Consider the following 14640-nt stretch of genomic DNA (forward strand, 5'->3'; position numbering starts at 1 on the left):
TCAGTAATTACTCTGGTATTAGGTCCCTCAATGTGGATTCCTGTATGTGGTGAGGGGACCTCCCAGAGAAGGTTCTGTACTTTTAGTTTACATCCTCTGTGATCTGAACATCCACCTGCATGTTTGCAGTGTGTGGAAACCCATGAAGGGTAGGAGAGGATCCTGGTGGTTGAGGGGTCCAACTCCAACACACCACTTTGGCCTTGAATTCCTGTAATCAGGCAGTCTTAGGGTGGGCCCCCCAACATTAATTGGCTAGTCCATTTGGGCCAGGGTCAACTGAGTGCTATTGTACAACGTTCTCAATGGATGCAATGGACATTGTTTGATACTGGTGTTTGGGTATAGTGCTCATGAAACCCTGATGTTGCTGCAGTAACCTTATATCGCACTGGAGTACATCCCCTCGTATGGCTCCATGGTGGTGGGATCAGTGGGTATCGAAATATTTTTTTTTTATTATGGATACCACTCAAATAAAAAAAACAAACAAGCATGACAGCATAGATAAAAATCCAACTACTGGCAAATGACCACGCATTGATGACTCTGTAGGTCAAACTCACAACTTGAATCTGTCCTGCAATTTTTAATTATACATTCTTTAACTGAAAAAAGGCTTAGGGCAGATGTCTCCATTTTTTTATTCAGAAGGTCTTGCTGGATCTCCTAAATCAGTAAAAAGTTACGGTCTTGAGACATTTTAGTGGAAACATCTTCATCACAACATTCCAAACTCCTCTTTAAATCAAAGGCCATTGGGGATATACCCATTGAAGTTACTCCTTATTCTACTTTGAATTCTTCCAGAGGAGTTATAGCTAAGAGGGATTTAAAGGCCATTCCTGAGTCAGAGATCCTTGCAGGTTTCACCAGCTAAGATGTTACAGCTGTGCACCACATTTTTTACTCGTAAAGACGGGATTATGGAGCTGACAAATATTCTAATATAAACATTTACAACATCACGTTTTCCTACCACAATCAAGGCAGGATATCTGAATTGTAAGTTACAGTCTTATGTTCCTAAACCTGTTAGATGTTTTCATTGTCAGCAATTTGGTCATTCGAAAACATCTTGCCATGGTGCCTTGACATGTGCCTGTTGTGCTGGTAAAGACCATGATGCTTTTGAATACCAACTAAAACCACATTGTATTAACTGTAATGGTCCACATCCTTTCTATTTTACTTCTTGCCCAAAATGGGTAGAAGAGAAAGAAGTACAACATATAAAGACAGTTCACAATATTACTTACCCAGAGGCTTAGAAATGACTATTTCCAATTCCATCTTGGACTTATGCTGCTGTAATCCATTCCACTACTACAGTAGGGGTCCAGACAGACTTTTCTTTGCCTCCTACAGAATCCTCAACAACACATCTTAATCTAGAATCTAGTACCCTCCAAAATCAAAAAAGTTAATGAATTAGTATCTACTTCTATCTCTCTCTCTATTTCGGCAGGTGTTTAGGTTAAAAATTAATATTTCCTAAGAAACATTAATCCCCTGGGGTGCTCGAAGACTAACTAGTCCTCCTTCAACCCTGCACCTGGTAGGAATTTGAAAAATAATAGCGTTAGTGGATAACACTGATAGACAGATTAATGGATTGATTTAACACATGTAAATGCTTCTCTGGTAAGCGTGGCAGGCAACAAGGCAAAGGCAAAGCAAACCCCCTCCAAGAAGAGAGACAGAGAAATACGACGAGGAGCAGGTTGGATAAATACAAACAACAATCAAACGGGCCAAATTCAGGGCCGAGCATGGATTGATGGATGAAAGTGCCTAAGCGGGGATCAATGGATCCAATGCTTAAGAATTAGGTGTTCTTTCTCTGTCCTTACCACATCTTCCAGTTATTGCCCAACTTCACCTTGTTCAAGCTTAGGTGTTTCCATGGGGTCTTCCTCTCTTGACACTCCAAAAATTAAGCAAACCATTTATTAATGCCCTCAATCACTGGAACATATGCCTACAAATACTGACCTGCCTACTCGATCCAGAGCAGGATCACTAACCCTACATACAGTAAAGAAAAAAAATTCAGTCACAAGCAGAAGGTCTCTTTGCCATATTCTCCTCCAAAATAAATAAATAATCATCCTAATCCAATAGAACTATTGAGGTTTCAATCAAGTGTGAATGACATCAAGGATTTGATTGACTTTCATCATCCTAAATGTCTTTCTTTCCAAGAAACATTTTTAAAGCATACTAATACAGTCACAATTCAATTTAACAATACTCCTTACACCAAAATAACAGGTCCTTGTGTAGGGCAAGGGGGAGTAACACTGCTGGTTCATCAGCATATGCCAAGCTGGTCCTTGTCAATGAATATGTCGTTGGAGGCTGTAGCCATTTGTATCTCCTTGGATCATACCCTCACTGTTTGCTCTCTGTACCTTGCCCCTGGAAAAAATTGTAATCCATCAAACCTTGATGCCCTCTTTGAGCAACTGCCAATTCCCTTTTTAATTTTGGGGGATCTTAATGGGTATAATCCCCTCTGGGGTGGTTCTAGTATTGACGTGAGGGTTCATGCTATAGAGCATATGCTCCTGAATCACAACCTGTTTCTCTTCAATACTGGCTCTTACACTAATTTTCATGCACCCAGTCAGTCATGTACTGCTATAGATCTTACTCTCTACTCCCCTTCACTTTTCACTTGCTTTTCTTGGGAGGTTGACATCAATCCATGGGATAGTGATCATTTTCCTATCATATTAAGAGAGATTGGCCATGGTCAGTGCCACCCGACTTGTGTGCCAACTGGCCCTCTTTCAATGCTCTCTCTGAACTTGATCCTGCCATCGAGAGATGATTGTGTCCCAGCAGTAACTAACTGTATTGTCCAAGCAGCTGCTCAGTGTGTCTCTGAAACCTAGACATCTTTCCCACTGCATCCCCACCCTTGGTGGAATTCTGCTTGTTCTATAACAAAAAGCTCAGAAACTTGCATGAAGTTGCTGGTGCTCAGAGCATTGCCAATACTCTTGGTGAATGTTTCTCTCATGTATCTGACTCTTCAAACTCATCCCCTTCGTTCTTCGTCCCTATCAAAATGAGTTGAACATCTGCCTCTTTCCTTTTCGACTGATCATCCCTTTGACAACAATTGCCCTCTTGCATTGGTGAAACCCAAACTTGCAGTCTGGCAATACATCAGTTGGGCCTGATGATATACGTTATGAGATGCTATGCCACCTTTCCCGTGCCTCTTTTACTCTTTTCTCCTTGCTTTCTTTAACCGAATATAGCAGGAGAATGTCTTTCCTCATGCTTGGCACCAAGCTATTGTACTCCCTATTCTTAAACCTGGGAAGGAAGCAAAGATTCCTTCAAATTACCATCCAATTTCTTTGATGAGTTATCTCAGTAAAATCTTAGAGCAGATGGTTAATCAGTTGTTTAACATTTGGGACCAGTATGGCCAGATGGTTATGGTACTCAACCTGCAATCTGTGGTCACTGGTTTCAATTCTCCCTGTCTTTGTCACTCAACACACCCCTGCAGACCGTAGCCATCTGTGTTTCCTTGGGTCATACCATCACTGTTTGTACTCTATACCTGTCCAGAGACATATGATCAATCAGACCTTGATGCTCTCGTTGAACAGTTGCCGTTTCCCTTTCTAATCCTGGGGGACTTTAACCTTTCTCTTTTCAATACTGGTTCTTCATCTTATTTCCATGTGCCTAGTCAGTCCATTACTGCTGTTGATCTCTCAATTTGCTCCCCTTCATTATTTTCCCATTTTTTATGGAGGGTTGACAATAATCCACGAGGCAGTGATCTTTTTCCTATAATATTGAGAGAGATTGGCTGTGGTTGATGCCACCCGACCTGCATGCCCCAGTGGAAGCTGGATCAGGCAAACTGGTCCTCTTTCACTGCTCTCACAGAATTTGATCCTGCTATTGTCTGTAAGCCATCAGATGACAACTGTGTGGCAGCAGTAACTGACTGTATTATACAAGCAGCTGCTCAATGTATTCCTAAAACCTCGCCACGTTTTTTACCATATCCTTATCAATGGTGGAATCCTGCCTGCCACGTGGCACTGAAGGCTTAAATACGGCACTGGGATACTTTCTGTAGATATCCCACACTTTCGAACCGCATTGCTTTTCAATAGGCCCGTGCACATGCCAGAAGGAATCTTGGATTAAGTTCATAACTAGCATATCTTCTACCACCAGTTCCAAGGTCATATGGGACAGGATTCGAAAGGTCAGTGGACACTGGAATTCTATCCCCTCTCGATCTTACTCTCTGATCGCCAATAGATAGCTGATGTCCAGAGCATTGCCGATACTCTCGATGAAAGCTTTTGCCGGTATCTAGCACTTCTGCTTGTTCCTCCACCTTCTTGGCCATCAAGACTCGGGCAGAGTGTTCACCTCTTTCTTTTCTAACTGACTCTCTCTTTCACTATAATTGTCCCTTTACACTGGTGGAATTGAAAATGGCCCTTCATTGGTCTGGCAGTACATCTGTTGGACCTGATGATGTACACTGTGACATGCTACGCTATCTCTCTCCTGCTTCTCTTGATATTCTTCTCATTGATTTTAACCGGATCTGGCAGGAGAATGTTTTTCCTAATGCCTGGTGCCAAGCTATTATCTTACCTTTCTATAAGCCTGGGAAAGATCCCAAGATTCCTTCACACTACTGTCCAATTGCTTTGAAGAGCTGTCTCTGTAAGACCTTGGAGATAATGGTTAATGCTCATCTTGTTTGGTTCCTTGAATCAAACAACCTCCTCTCGCCCACCCAGTGTTAGTTCCAACAACAGCACTCCACCACGGACCACATAATTCGACTTGAAACATCAATCAGAGAAGCCTTTCTCAAACAACAACATCTTGTATCAATATTCTTTGACATTGAGAAGGCTTATGACACAACATGGAGGTATGGCATTTTGCGAGACCTTCATATATATGGGTTACGTGGCCATTTACCCATGTTTATTAAAAATTTATAATGGACAGGAGATTCCAAGTTAGTGTGGGTTTCACAATTTCCCGTTCTTTTCTATAGGAACTTGGGGTCCCTCAGGACTGTGTTTTGAGTGTCGCACTTTTCAATATAAAGATAAATGCCATCACTGAACAACTCCCTCTCACTGTTGCAAAGGGGCTCTATGTCGACGACTTTAACATCTCGTGTCAGTCGTTGAACATGAGATATGTTGAGCAACAACTACAAACTGCCCTCAATCATGTACTGAAGTTGACTATGGCGAACAGCTTTAATTTTTCTCTCTCTAAAACCGTTTGTATGCACTATTGCGACCAATGGGGTATTTACCGTGATCCTGAACTCCTTGTTGGTGAAGTTGTGCTGCCTGTGGTCTCTGAGACTAAGTTCTTGGGGCTTATCTTTGACCGTAAGCTGACCTTTATACCACACTTGAAGCAGCTGCAGGTCAAATGTACAAGAGCACTGAACATCCTCCGTGTCCTCTTGACCTCCAGTTAGGGAGCAGATCAATGTTCTATGTTAAAGATATATCATGCTCTTATTCAATCAAAACTCGACTATGGATCAGTGGTCTATGGCTCTGTCAAACCCTTGGCCTTAAAGATGCTGGACCCCATTCATCATCAATGTCTTCGACTCTGCACTGGGGCTATCCACAGATAGCCTAACTGCTTTGTGTCATAAAACACTAAATCAACCCATTTTTTTCCCACAGGAACTTGGTGTCCCTCAGGGCTGTGTTCTAAGTGTGACACTTTTAATTGTAAAGATTAATGCCATCAGTGAACAGCCATTCCCTAAAGTTGCAAATGGTCTTTTTGTTGATGAGTTTCACATCTCATGTCAGTCATCAAACATAAGGTTTATTGAGCTGCATCTACATACTGCAATCAATCATATACTTAAGTGGACCACAGAAAATGGTTTTCAACTTTCTCTCCCTAAAACTGTTTGTATACATTCTTCTTTTCCACCTCTTGGGGAGCTGATCAATACTTCATGCTTGAAATTTATTGTGACCATATCTGATCCAAACTTGACTATGGGTGTATGGTTTATGGTTCTGCCAGAACCTCAGCACTGACAGTGTTGGATCATATCCATCATCTGGAGCTTTGCCATTGCACTGGGGCCTTTCATGCTTTTCCAGTCTAAAGTTTGTACGTGGAGTCCCATGAACCTCCTCTTTATATTCACTGTTTGCAACTGTCTTTTATGTATGCTTCCAAACTTTAATCTTTACCACAGCATCCTACTTGGGGTTGTGTTTTCCATCCTCAGTGAACCACACTTTTTCATAATAGAAAATCTGCCATTGTTCCTTTTAGCCTTCGTATCCAGGCACAGATAGAAAAATTGGACTTATCTTTGAATAGCATAGCAGTATCCACAGATTGGCCTTTTCCACCCTGGCTAATTGCTATCCCCAACTATGACCTATCTTTGAGTCATCTGAGGAAGGCAGATACTCCTGATTAGGAGTATCACTCTTTATTTGCTGAACATCTTTCAAATGATCCATTCATTCTCATATGTATAGATGGTGACTCTGTAGGTTCTGCCATGGTTTGTTATAGTTTGGTTGTAGCACACAGAATCCCCTCTACAGTTTCTGTGTTCACTGCCAAATTGTATGTCATTTCTCTTGCCCTGAATCATATTGAAACCATGCAATATACAAATTGTATGATCTATACTGATTCACTCAGCTGTTTATTGGCCCTGACATCATTCCATGTAAGTTACCATCCTATTCTTATCAATATCTAAAACAAACTGGTCCATCAATCTCTGTCCATTTTTTTGGATACCAGGTGATGTTGGTATTTGTGGGAATGAGCTAACTATGGTCTAGTTATCAAAAACCCAGCTGTACGCCAGTTGGCAGTCAACCTGGAGTGAGCAACAAAATAAGTTTTTCAAATCAAGCTTTCTTTAGCTCTTTGGCCATCTTGTTTCTGTAAAGATCGAAGGGAGGAAGTTGTTTTGGCTAGGCTAAGCATTGGTCACAGTTTTTTTAATTTACCACTTTCTTTTATCTTATACTGATGCATCAATGTGTGGTCCATGTAGCACTCAGGTCACAATGATACATATTTTATTATCATGCCATCATTACAACCAAGAACAACAATGCCATTTTAAACATATTTTTAAGGTAAGTTTGCCCTTGATATTAGCCAATGTCATAGGTAATACTGCCCACCTCATTCATGTTTTTACATTTTTAAGAGCCATTGATCTTTTTAACTTTAGGTCTTTATTGGACTATGTAGTGTTTTAGCATGATTTCTTTTACACATTTTAATTTTCATTTTGACCTGAACCCAGGACTGGAAGGGCCAACTTCAGGTGACTGACAGCAAATAATGCTTCAGTCTTCCTGACAGGTCTTAATATTACATATTTTATGTATTTTTACCTTAATTTCCATGTACCATTATAGTATACTACATCTTGTTTGGCACAGATAGCCAAGTGGCTTTGTGCCAATAAACATGAAATACCTACTTTCCTAGCATCAGGCAGTTGAACCTGTTCCTCATCCTTTCTTGGGGTTTTTGTTCACTCCTTTTTATTGTCTCCAAGACAACCTGGGATTGGCAGCTGGTAATAAATTGTTCTCACCTTGCTCTCTTCATACCAATATCCAAGTTCACATAGGACGAGCCCTTTTTCCTCTGAGATGGGTGTTTTTCTTCTAGGTTATGAATATGACCTATGGATATCTCCTGTGCTTCCCTCATTTGCCAATGTTACCCCTTTCTCATACTTCTCTTTAGTTTATTCCTTTTGAGTTGATTAGTTTCAGTGCTTTTCCTTTAGACTTGCTTTAGCAACTTACATGTTTGATCAAATTGTCTGGACTTTAGCATGCCACTTCCATGCTCATGGACTGAGATTTTGTTATTATGTGACCAGATGGCTTCTTGTGGCTCCTTCCAAACTAGAATCAGCCATTGGTACTTTGAAGCTACTTTCTCTGATGGCATGGATGGGCTGATTAGTCAAAATGCAGAAATCATTTCACTGTCTTGTCTAGGTTGGGGTCTTTTTGAGCTCTAATATCTGTCAAGCATTGCCTTCTCTTTCATGAATTCCTGTAATGGAATTTTAGTTCACCACACCTTCTCACCTCAGTCACTTCCTACTTGTGAGGTTCTTTTACTTTTGGTGTTTTGGTCTTCTGTGACATCACCATTTCCCCCTTGGTTATGCTCATTTATGATCCCTTCAGAGGACATTTCATGAACAATAGAACCTTGATTGGGATCCTATCTCCAGCCCCATTTCCCTTCCTCCTTCCCTACGAGACAATCAACATTTCCTGGACAATTCCTATATGTCAGTAGGTGTGCCATCCTTTTCCCCTCATCCAGATATACATCTTTTTTATGGACACTTCCTTTCACCCATGGAGAGTATGCATCAATCACAAAGACCAGCTTTGAGCCAGTGGACTTCAGTACTTCACTGTTCATGAACTTTTGTCCATCCATCAAGCATTATGTCATTTCCTTCTTGACACCTGATATTATCTGGGGATGTTTTTTCAGACAATTATATGACTGAGGTGCATATGACTTTTGAAGGGGTAGCTGGTCCAGAGGATTTGTTTCATTAATTGGATCTCTTCAACTGGGGCTATTAACATCACATTTGCATTCTTATAAGTCCTGTATAGTCTGCTCTCCATCTAGTTATGAATCATCTTTAGTTCCCCAACTGGGTATATCCCACCGAGTGAGCATTAGATCCCCTCGTTTTCAAGGTTCCTTTGCCATCAGTGGGGCTCTCCACATGTGGATTTCTTTGCTATGAGCCTATACATCAAATTCCATCTCTTTTGGTTGCTTGTACCTCATCCATTGGCTCTGGCAGTTGATACCTTCAACCTGGATTAGTTACACAAGTATCTATGTACCCATTCATAAGACTAATTCATTGAATGATTTCTTATCTACTCTGCTACTTGTCAAGTACTCCCTATTGACCAAATCAGCCTTAATTTCCAAAATTAGTCATCTGCTTCTCTCTCTTCTCTGTTGACTTCAATCACATGTTCTACATCTCAGTCTTCACATCTTATGTTTTTACACCTACCTTTTGTTAGTCCTTAGCATGATTTCAGTTTCCCACATCTAGCTCTTTCTAGTTAGCTCGCTCCAACTGCCCCTTGGTGTGGATTCCTGGACGTGGTGAGGGGACCTCTCAGGGAAGGTTCTGTTCTTTCAGTTTACCTCCTCTGGGATCTAAACATCCTCTCACGTGTTTGCTGTGCGTGGCAACTCATGAAGGGGAGGAGAGGATCCTGGTGGTTGAGGGGTCCAACCCACCACACCACTTTGGCCTTGAATTCCTGTAGATGGGCAGCCTTGAGGTGGCCCCCTCGGGTCAGTCGGCTGGTCCACTTGGGCTAGGGTCAACCAAGTATCAGTGTTGGATGTTCTCAACAGGTGTTGTGGATATTATATCTGATGCTGGTGTTTGGGTATCGTGCTCACGAAACCCTGGCTTTGCTGCAGTGTCCTTGTTTGACATTGTAGTTTGTCCCCTTGTATGGCTCCATGGTGGCTGGGGTCAGTGGGCACCAAAATTTCCCTTCCTTTATTATGGATACTTCAATTAAAAATCTTGACAAAATAGTAAATAATTAGTCTATAGGTAAACAACCAAGTCTTGGAAATTCTGAGCAGCAATTCTCACCATCCGTGTACCACCTGCTGTACCTCATTTTCTGAAATTGCTCTCACTTTCAGACAAACCTTCAGGTTAAATGTCTCCCTTTTTCATTCAGAAGGGACTAGAGGGACTTGCTGGCTCTCCAAAGTCAATAAAAAGGCTTTGATCTGGTGACATATTGGTGGAAACATTCACATCTCAACACAGTGAACTCCTGTTACATTCAAAGGCAATTGGGGATATACCTATTGAGGTTACACATCACACTACTTTCAGTTAATCACAAGGAGTTATTGTTGAGAGGAATTTGAAGAACATCCCAGAGTCAGAGATTGTCGCTGGTTTCTCCACACAAGGAGTTTCTGCATTGAGGCGTATTTCCACTTGCAAAGATGGAATTATGGTGCCGACCAATGTTCTTATTCTGACATTTACATCACCACGTCCACCTGCCATCATCAAGGCAGGTATCTTAATTGCAGAGTATGGACATACATTCCAAACCCTCTCCGATGTTTCCAGTGTCAACGGTTGGGTCACTCAAAGATGTCATGTCGTGGTTCCTTGATGTGTTCTCATTGCAGTGGCAAGGACCATGATGCTTAATAGTGTGAAACGGACCCTCATTGCATCAATTGCAATGGCTTTCACCCATCCTACTTTCATTTTTGCCCTAAATGATTGGAAAAAAAAGAGGTACAGCATTTGAAAACAATTCGTGATATTACATATCCTGAGATTCGAACATTGCTGTCCACCACCCCATCTCGGACGTATGCTGCTGCACTTCATTCCACAGCTACTGTGGGAGTGCAGACAGATCTGTCTGTGCCTCCTAAAGAATCATTCTCCAAACAAATGAAAAGTCTTTTGACCTCCATGGTTACAAAAGTTGGTGAATCAACTTCAACACCTATCTTTGTCCCAAAGATATATTCCACCAAACTCCAAGATCCACATACTTTGGTTCCAGGTATAGGCGTTTCCTTGGATCCATCTTCCTCTTTCACCCCAAGATGCAAAACAATCATTTGTTCACATCCTCAGTCTCTGGAATCCCTTTCCAACAGCAAAGACTTACCCAATAGACCCAGGGCAGGATCCATGGAGGTTGATAGACCTCCTTCAAATAAGGACAGTAAGGAAAAAAGACGTGGTCATAAACAGAAGGGTTCTTTGCCCAATTCGCCTACATGTAAATAAAAATAGCTACCCTGATACAATGGAACTGTTGCAGTTCATGTTCTAATCTAGATGACATCAAAACACTGATTGCTTTCTACCATCTGTTTCTGAAACCTGATGATACAGTCACCTTTTGGCAGCTTTCTCTGTACAGAAATGACAGGCTGTGTGATGGACGAGTACATGGAGGGTTGGCACTATTGCTTGATCAGCATGTGTCCACCCTGTCTTTGTCACTCAACACACCCTTGGAAGCTGTAGCCATCCGTGTTTCCTTGGGTTATACCATCACTGTTTGTTCTCTCTACATGTCCCCTGGAGAGACATATGATCAATCAGACCTTGATGCTCTCGTTGAACAGTTGCCGTCTTCCTTTCTACTCCTGGGGACTTTAATGGACATCATCCCCTTTGGGGAAGTGCTGTTATTGATAGGAGGGGTCTCTCTGTAGAGTGTATGCTCTCTGATCACAATCTTTCTCTTTTCAAACTGGTTCTTCCACTTATTTTCATGCACCTAGTCAGTCCTTTACTGCTGTTGATCTCTCGGTTTGCTCCCCTTCATTATTTTCCCATTTTTCATGGAGGGTGGACAATAATCCACTAGGCAGTGATCATTTTCTTATACCTTTGAGAGAGACTGGTTGTGGTCGATGCCACCCTACCCGCGTGCCCCGGTGGAAGCTGGATCAGGCAGACTAGTCCACTTTCACTGCTCTCGCAGAACTTGATCCTGCCATCGAGAATCAGCCATCAATAGATAACTGTGTGGCAGCGGTAACTGACTGTATTACACAAGCAGTTGCTCAGTGTGTTCCTAAAACTTCGACATGTTTTCCACGATATCCTTGTCCGTGGTGGAATCCTGCTTGCCACTTGGCATGGAAGGCTCAAAAACGGGCTTGGAATACTTTCCGTAGATATTCCACACTTTCAAACCTCATCGCTTTCCAAGGTCCTGTGCATATGCTAGGTGGGTAAGATGTCAAAGCCAGAAGGAATCTGGTTCTTGTACTTACCTGTTAGTCCTCCTGGTGGGTTATGATCATTACCAGGTGAAAGCTTTTGCGTGTATTTAGCACTTCTGCCTGTTCCTCCACCTTCTTGGCCATCAAGAATCGGGCAGAGCATTCACCTCTTTGCTTTCAACAACTTCTCTTACTCTGCTTTCTCTCTTAACATTGTAGACTTGGTGTCAGCATTGATTTTATAATTTCTCTGTTTTTCAATGATGTTTTGTTTTTCCTTCATTCCATTTTATGTATTTTACTACATTTAATTTATTTTTACCTTTTTACTGGACATTTCTCGCAGATAGCCCAGCTGCTTTGTGCCATAAAACACTAAATCAATCAATCAATCAACCATTTTGTTCATCTTCTGAATCTCTCATACTGTTTTACCGTCTTGCAATTATATTATAGATTTTAAATCAATTTCATCCATGTCTGTTAAAAAATTCTTGTCAGTATTCAAAAAACTTTCCTCGTTCACAGAATCATCTGCATCAATCTTCTCAGAATTTGGATTTCATTAGAATTATCATAACAAACAACTTCTCCACAATCTCAGCCATCATCAAGAATAAATCTACAGTTTCGAAAGCACTTTACTATGCATTCATCTTTTACACATTTGATTGAATGACTTAAAAATGCATCTGCATCTAGCACTTCAATTTTCATGGTTATTTCAGATGCTCTCTTACAGTCATCCATGTTTGCAGTAATATGCTGAAGCATCAATTTTCTGTATTTCAGTTTTATACATTGTATAATTCCATTATCTGGTGGCTGTAGAATTGACTTACGTGAAAGTGGAAAGACTAAATGAACATTTGAAAGTTGAACTTTTGGGTGACAAGTTGCATTATCTAGGAAAAGTAGAATATTCCTATTTTTATGTTCCATTCTTTTGTTTAATTTGTTAAAAACATTCTTCAAGTATTGTACTTGTCATCTATGCTTTATTATTCACTTTCCATCCACAGTTCCTTACATTTTTGAAACAATGCAGAATTTCACTTTTACCTGTTATCCATGGTAAATTTTCCCTAAATTTTAAAATAAGGGAAGATAGGAATTTATTTTATTCATGAGAATTATTTAAAGAGTAAAATTTTGCACTCAAAAGACAAATATATTTCACCCAATCATGAATCTATTTTAACTGCAAAAAAAAAGAACAGAATATATTTTACCAATACTTACTGTAACAAAACGTCCAATAATTTATTAATATTTAAATAAATTATTAATTAAATAAGAAATTAATATTAAATCAAAAAAAATTTTTCTGCCTTACTCGAGTTCTAATCCTACATTTTGATAGATAAGGTAAGTGAAAGATTTCTGTCTACATTACGCAGGTTCCACCATATAGAGGGCCTTTCATAAGAGAAATCTTAAAATAATGCTACAAAATTTTGATATTTCTGGCTTAGACAGGTTTTACTGTATCATACTATTTGTGAGACTTCTGTGTGTTCCTTTCTTTTTTATGGCTGTCTGTTTTGGGGATTTTCCTGTACTGGCTGCACATCAACATTCCTCCCTTGTTTATCATATTTTTCAAACATTTTCTACCCTTGTTCTCATTTCTTTTCCCTTACATCCTCCCCATTACTGGTGTCTTCTTCTTGGGTTTTTGTGGCAAGTAACCAAATTGCCAATCTTTGTTGTTTTCAACAACATTGCCATTGGTGACTGTCCCAATGGGTTTGAGGTTATGGTAAGCCAAATTTGTTCACCTGTGGTGTTCATTTGCCATGGATTCCTCATTTCTTTAGGTTGTAACAGAAGGACTCTCCATTTGATTTTCTACCCCCTTTCAACTTAACAATCCACTTCCCTCTCTCTTCAGGTTCCCATTTCTTGCCAGTGTCTCTTGGAGATAGTTCATGATCTTTTGCACAAGAGTGCTATCAAAGAAACATTTCCCACTTTTCCAGGGTTTTATTTCTGTTTTTTTTCATAGTTTCCAAGAAAACTGGGAATTGATATCCTGTCTACAACTTTAACCACTTCATACAGCTCACCATGGAGTCTTTCCTTACCTATCATTGGTCATTCACTCCAGGTCTTTGGATAACCATGGTAGATATCTCCAGCATCCAGATGTTAATTTCAGCTTTTCCATAGAGATCAAGTGTTTCAGTTCTGTGCTATACCTTTCAGTCTAACATTCTCTGCCATGTAATCAGAACCTGTCCTTTGCCCCCCTTCTTCACACTCAGAATTTGCAGTTTCATCATTATCGGAATGACTGGTTCCTTTCAGCCCTGTCCCAACAAGCCTCTCACAGTCATCCCCATTTCCTTCTACATGAGGCAGCTCATGTAGAGTAGCTAGTGAAGTTAGAGAGAAGTCATATCATTATGCTTTCTGTTTGGTACTCCTTCTGGATGTATTTGCCACCAGTCTCAATACCAATACTCAATACTCTGGTGTTCAGTTTCATATCCTGGTGGATGCCTTTAGTCAGAATTAGATCAATCTTTACTTTTATGTTTAACCTTCTATCCTTCTTCTTCTTTATGTTCTTTCCTTTATCCAAGCCACTCTATGCCAAGTCCTTCTCATTGCCCCATTCTACCTGCTACACTCTGGTTTTCAATCCTGAATCTCCCTCATCATTTCCATTACCTCTTCCGCTTTCCCATTCCCTTTTCTATTAACATCAGGTCATCATATTTCTTCTAGCCACTACACTAGCTTCATGCATGAATTTTGTCCAGTCCATTGCAAGATCATTCAAATTCTCCACAC

At 40.5% G+C, this 14640-nt stretch overlaps 1 protein-coding gene across 2 annotated transcripts in view; it reads left to right on the forward strand.

The window, feature by feature from the left end:
• The window catches only part of LOC143227493 (uncharacterized), a 52752-nt gene that overhangs the window by 21835 nt on the left and 16277 nt on the right, over nucleotides 1-14640 (forward strand). The window lies entirely within an intron of this gene.

The sequence above is a fragment of the Tachypleus tridentatus genome, chromosome 1 (assembly GCF_004210375.1).
Source record: "Tachypleus tridentatus isolate NWPU-2018 chromosome 1, ASM421037v1, whole genome shotgun sequence".
Taxonomy (NCBI): Eukaryota; Metazoa; Arthropoda; class Merostomata; order Xiphosura; family Limulidae; genus Tachypleus; species Tachypleus tridentatus.